This window comes from Lepidothrix coronata, unplaced genomic scaffold, assembly GCF_001604755.1.
Source record: "Lepidothrix coronata isolate B3197 unplaced genomic scaffold, Lepidothrix_coronata-1.0 Scaffold133, whole genome shotgun sequence".
NCBI lineage: Eukaryota > Metazoa > Chordata > Aves > Passeriformes > Pipridae > Lepidothrix > Lepidothrix coronata.
The window spans coordinates 2,087,390-2,093,885 of record NW_016690313.1 but is presented as its reverse complement, the minus strand read 5'-3'; the positions used below and the strand labels follow the sequence as shown (position 1 = coordinate 2,093,885).

At 49.1% G+C, this 6,496-nt stretch overlaps 1 protein-coding gene across 3 annotated transcripts in view; it reads right to left on the bottom strand.

The window, feature by feature from the left end:
* BDNF (brain derived neurotrophic factor) overlaps positions 1-6,496 on the bottom strand; it is a 58,656-nt gene that overhangs the window by 30,273 nt on the left and 21,887 nt on the right. The window contains exon 4 of one of the 3 annotated variants that reach the window (XM_017826958.1): positions 6,364-6,465. The exons of 1 other annotated variant lie outside the window; for it this stretch is intronic. The gene's annotated coding sequence lies outside the window, so the exon portion shown is untranslated. Of the gene's footprint in view, positions 1-6,226; positions 6,291-6,363; positions 6,466-6,496 lie in introns of those variants that run through there. One more of the 3 variants, XM_017826967.1, reaches the window with a different exon arrangement.

Genomic DNA, 6,496 nt, shown 5'->3' with positions numbered 1-6,496 from the left:
TTTGGGTTTTGTTTTGGGTTTTGTTTTGTTTGGTTTTGGGTTTTTTGTTTTGTTTTTTTAATTTATGGTATTTTTTTACCTTTTTCAGTGCTCAGAGGGGAGTTCAGTAACATCTCTGTTGGAGGTAAAAGAGCTGGAAAGGTGTGCCACACAACACACAAGCTGTATAGGAACCAAACTTTACACTCTGTGGGTTATCAATGGAACCAGACTCGCTCGTCTTCCCTCCTGTCTTTCTTTAAAGAAGACACATTTACAGAGCCAGCCCCCTGAACGCTGTCCATGTGCTTCTAGTCTTGCCAAACAGATGAGAGAAGGGTTAAACATGAAGCCTTCCCACTGCCAGGGTCCCTTCCTGCCTCTCCCTTTTTCTTTTACTGCTTCGACTTGTATTTTACCATTTGTTATAATAATGGAGTCTAGAGTGAAGCTTGTGGCCCCATAAACTTTAGACATAATTTTAACTGTGTCAGCTTTAAAAAGTCAGTATCTGCCTCATCAAAGGGCAATCATGTCCAATGTGGGTGTCTCTGTCAATTGTGTTTTGAACTGCAGCAATAATCCAACCAAACCATGCAAAGAGCTTTTCTACACCCACATTTCTTAATTATCATCATGAGACTGAGGTAGCTGAGACCAGATCTATAATGTTTTCTGGATGTCAAAATGCCCACACACCTTCTGTAATCCTTGTGCTACCAGCCCCCTTTCATATTGCTTTTAGTTGGTCCATCTAATTATCTACTACCATAACTTTTTACTGCATTATTCCCAAATCCCACAAAGGCTCTGTTTAAGAAAAAAGAAACAACTGGTCTGATGAGACCTTCTTAACTGCACAATCTTATAAACATTTTAGTGGATGATAAACTCGTCCTCACCCCTTTCAGAAATGAACCATTATTTTTTTTACAGTCAGGTAAGACCTAGGGCCTTAAAAGTCACTGCATACATTACATCCATAAACAATGCTATTTCTTGGGAGCTTTGGGGTCTACTGTCCATTTGGAGAATAAATAAGTTCATTATTTTCACATGTGCTACAGTCAATAAGGATCTGGAATGGGAAAGTAGCGAAAATGTTATGACTTAATGAACATGTTGCATAATCATTCTTGCCAAATGTCAAAATAAATTGGAGGCCAGAGTGTACAGTTTACGCTTGTTAAATTGGGGTTTTGTGTGCTATTTTGGGAAGGGAAAAAAAAAAATAAAAAGACAGACCAAACCACGAAAAGGCAAGGGGAAGAGAAAGTCTACACTTGGCCACTTCTGGCAAGACTTTGGTCCATTACAGTCCCACCACTAATGTTCCCCATGGGAGACAATACAACAGCCTGGGACTGTGAGGAAACCACTTACCGACAGCAGAGTTGGCCCTCTGGCAATGTCCTGGCCCCAAGGCTCTCCACGAGCAAAGGAGGGGCAGGGGCAAACCCCCCACAGCCCAGCTTATGCCACGGACCAGACCTGGCTAATCCCTGCCTCTCTGGGAAGCGTCAACCTGCGCCAGGGGTGGAAATCAGTCACATCCATCAGCGACTCCGAAAGACTTTTTCCATCAGGAGACTATGAGTTTGCACTCTGCCATGAGGTTCAAATGAAACCACGAATAACGTGACTGGAGCAAGATTTCACTTTTGCTGGAGACTGTTGTGAAATGTCAGATCAGTTCCACAGGTAGCCCATCGATTCCACTTTTGGCATAGAGGTACTGGGAAATGCAGGTTTTGTCTACGTTACGCAAAGAGTTCTCTGTTTGTCCAAGCAACGAGTAGCTTGAAAGCTCTGAGTTTAGAAATATCTACACAGCTGAGGACCTCATCTGTTGAACACCAAAGCGTGTCACAGCTATTTTCCCTTTGAGACTGCCTCAGGAAGAGACCAATTAGGATTACATGGTAAGTAAAATTATTCCCATACTTACATGGTTAGGAAAATAGGTCTCTCCAACTGCATGCTCAAAAGGCAATCAAAGCAATATTATTCTTTTGGAGTTAGATTTTGCCTTATTTATGGTTTTCCCCATTGAGCACATGTTCCGGCAGCACCAAGAGGCCACATGGACTTCTTACTTCCCTTCCTGCTTACTCACTTCTTGCTTCTTACTCCACCTCTACATCTAGTAATGGGAGTGCCACAAAAGTGCCTGTATTTCTTGCTGCCTGCGTGAAATGCGTGGATTACAGATATGTGGCTTTCATTTATTTTGTTTCACGACACAAGGAGGGGGGAAAAATCCTTTTCATACACCTACATCTATCACAAAGCAACTAAGAATAGAAGCAATATTGAGACAGATGGAAATGTTAATGGTGACAGCTCACAAGCACGAATCACACATTTGTGAAATAATGAAATGGGTGGGCAGTTGTTATATGAACTCCATGTCAGTTGGTATGTTTTCCTGGCTACAGTTTTGCAAGAGTATGTCTCAGAGATATTTTCAGTTCATAGGAGAAGCCCGCGCCCTACCCTACACCTTGCTGGCACGTGGGTGTAGGGATTCACCAAAGCTGGTGAGCAGCTTGCATGAGAACCTGCTCATCACGTGCCCTGGGCACTGCAGGATGTCCCCTGACATTTCCCTGTCAGGGCATTTTAGTATTCCTAACAATGTGGTGGGAGAGACACAGAAAGGAGGTGTAAAATCGCTTGGAAACTCATACACAAGAGAAACATTGGATACTCACACTTGTTTCAAAATCCTACTTTCAGGCATACAAAAGTAATACCTTTTTTTTTTACATATCATCTGCCCATATTCTGTGGTCCTTATGACTAGCTGGACTTGCTGACCACAAATGAAAATGAGGATTACAAAAACCAGTCCTGCATTTGTTCATTTTTTTCTTTCTAGTTCTTCATGCCCCAAAAGCCATCAAATCCATTTTAAGGACCACTTTGACAAGCCTGCTTTTGCTAGCCCTAGTTTCTTAGCCCCAATCTAATGTTAGCTCAAAGGGGAGGGAGCCGTGAAAGTGTCTATCCATATGTATTTTACCTTGCGCTACCTGTCTCTTTCCCAAGGTCTAGGGAAACTACTGATTTTCCACAATTTTGAGAGGTTCTGTTTCTTACAGATCCTTTTCACAGAACTTGACATGACTATTTTTTGCTAGAGGAATGAACTAGTTCTCCTGAAATCTCATGGATACTCTCTTTGTTTGCGTATCTGATTTAAAAAATTCTAGCACCTACATCTTCAAGTGCTCATTGGTGATTTACTACAGTGATTCATGGTAAGACTTACAGTTCTAAGGAAAATCTGTCCCTTGGGATTCATCCACCTTTCCAGAATTTCTCATGGCAGGGCAACTGTATGCCACCGTATTTAGGAAGCAACTTATGGTAAATAAATGGCACACAGTTTGCATTTTCTTAGGGCATTTCTAAGAGCTCAACAGTATTGGTGTGATAAAGAAAAGAAATAAAGGACTTGCTGTAAAAAGCCAAATGTATGCGTCCAGCCACCTCAGATTAATGAAATGCTAGACATTAATCTGCCAGCACACATGCCTGTGAATGGTGGCCACTAAAAATAAATACTGAGAACTATCAGACCATTTGAAACAGGAAATTGTTTAACAATGCTGAAAATCCAAGAAGTTATCCAAATGGAGAGCTGCTGAGAATGGCAAACTTGCAGAGGCAATACCTATGTCAAACACCACATTAAAAAAAAAAATCTCATGCTGGACACAGACACCTGACAGACACCAAACCACTGAAGACAACACTTGTGGTACCAGGTAAAATAAAACTATTAAAAAAAGGGGAAAGATAGACTGCCATGTCAAAACTTTGCAGGATGAAGAGATATTCAAAGAAGATCGGACATTTTACGGTGTCATAACCGTAAGAGATGAAAGGTGGTGATGAACCACCACCAAAGTGGTGACAGCTCTTGGAGAAATAGTAGATACTAAAATCAATAAAGCTACTTGCAGATTAAGGTATGAGTCACCGTGAGCAAATGTGACCAAATATGGCCCAGTGTCATTTGTTAGCAGCTGCCTGTCCCATGCGTCTCTGCAGAGAATCATTAGAATTCAAGAGAAACATGGCAACAGAGGCAGAAAGGGAAATATCAGAGTTTTTTAAGAGCTGGTAAGAAAGTATTGGGTGCAAACCTAAAATATAGGAAGATACACAAAATTATGCATGGAGTGGAAAATTCATATAAATAGAAGCTCCTTGGCAACCTCCTATATAACAGAACAATTTATTTTGGGAAGTGGATAGATTTTTAGTAGGGCTCATCAACCATTAGTTCACAGTGGATGTATCCAGATATTAGCTCTACCACATGACTTCATCCTCTGTGAAAAAAGGTCAGAGGACGTTTCATTATGAATTTAATGAAACCAACACTGCAAACTACGAGTGTTTGAGTTTCACCCAGCCCGCAAATGACGGATGCTGCTGCGACCTGGCTCTTCTCGGCCTCCTCTCTCCTCGCCTTAGAGCTGCCAAGAACTGCCTCATATGGCACCCTGACAGGCATCCCCAGCAAACGCAAGTTCTCCAAGTGAAAATGGAAAAATCCACGGAGGGATCCTGCCCGGCCCCTTTCCCCGGCCGGCCTGGGGGCGGGGGGCGCGGCGCGGAGCCCGGGCCGCCGGCAGCGCATCTCCCGGAGAGGAGAGCGGCCGCTTCGCTTTCGTGATAAAAAAACCCCCAAACCTCGCCACCCCAAACAGATACCACCGCAGCAGAGGCGCCAGGTGACCGACTTCCGTGGGAGCCCCGCGCCCGGCGCCCCACCGGTGCCGTCCTGCAGCACCTCCATTTTGGCTGCGGCCGCTGCCGGTGCCCGGCCCGGCTCCGGTGCCCGGCGCGGCGAGCGGTGCCGTCCGGGGGCTGCCGGCGAAGATCTTCTCCCGGGGCGCGGGGCGGAGTGGGCGGCGGAGGGGCGGCATCCCCGCCGCCCCCATCCCCGCGGCACCGCGCCCCCGTTTCCGCAGGACGGTGCCTCCCGGGGGGAGGCGGTCGCCGTGGCAACCGCGGTGGGGGCGGGGGGGAGCACCGGGGGACACCGGCGGGGGGAGCCCGGCCCGGCCCGGCCCGGCCCGCGGTGCCCTGCGCGGCGGCTCCGCCCGGCTGCGCGGTGGGGACGCCGCCGCCTCCCCCGCGGCGGGGCCGGCATCCCGCCTGCCGGGGGGTTCCCTGCTCGGCGGCGCTACGTGCGAGCCGGAGCGGGAGCCCGGCGGGAGGCGGGGGCGGCGGGATCCGCCCTCCCTCCCTGCCTCCCTCCCGCCCGGCGGGGCCCCGGCGCCGCAGCGGGGCCCGCGGGGCGCCGCCGGCTCTGCCGCAGGGAGCGCCCGTCGCCCCCGCGCCGTGGCCGTGTTTGGGGGCTCGGCCGGCCGCCCCTCGGCTCCGCCGGGGCGGGGAGGAAGGGTGGCTCCCGGCGGCCGGGATTCCCCGGGAGGGGAGGCGCAGGCTGGCTGGAGCGGGGCGGCGGGGGCAGCGCGGCTCCGTGCGGACCCTCCTTCGCGGGAGCGCACTGCCCCCGGCAGCGCGGGGAGCGGGGGGGTGGGCGATGCACAGCCTCTCCGTGCAGAGCCGGGGACCCCCAGAGCCTCGCTACCTGCGAGCACTGCTGCTACCGCCGCTGCTCCGCCAAACTGCTGACTTTCCAGAGCTTATTTTTAGCCCGGAGACTAAATATTATTAGCTACATTTCTACGTAGGAAGAATCGGAAGCGAGCGGAGGGGGGGGGAGTGTGGGGGGAGGCACTAGAGATAGGGAGATGAGCAGAAAGCTTATCCGAATGATCTCCAGTTGGGGGGGCTGCGTTTGGGTTTCAGGCTTGTCAAACACACACACACACGCACGCACGCACTCACATCATTAATTATAGCAAAGTAGATGCGGATATTGGATCATCAGCAATACATGCACGGCTCTCCCTTTCAGCCGTAGGTTGCGTACACAGAGGGGTCAGTTAATCTCCATGTAGGTAAAGATCAGCTGCGTCTCTTTATCTATGTAAGATCAGTCGTGCACAGTGCCAGCTAGAGCTCAGCTGCATCTCTTTAGCTATGCAAAATCAACTTGCATCCTTAGCTAGGAAAAAAAAAAAATCCGTCGCATCTGCATCTCTAGGTAAAGATCAGTTGCATCTCTTCCCAAAGCATGCACACGCACATAGACGAGATTCCCAGGTTAAATCAGGCACAACTTAACTCAACTCGTAGTGCAGTCTCATCCAGCTTCTCCTACCTTTTCTAGTCCTCACACACCGAGCAGCCAGCAAGGTAACAAAACTAGGCAAAGAGCAGGCACCCATCCCCGCACCACAGAGAGAGAGAGAGGCAGGACCCGGAGGGGGCCGCCGAGGGGGTTCCCCCTCCGCTTACCTTGGTCACAGCTAACACCACGAGCAGTGGCTAGATCTCGGAGATAAATACTGGCATTTCCCAAAGTTGACACCGTCAAACCAACCCCCGGAGCTTGCAAGACTCTTTTTTTTTTTTTCTTTTTTTTTTTTTT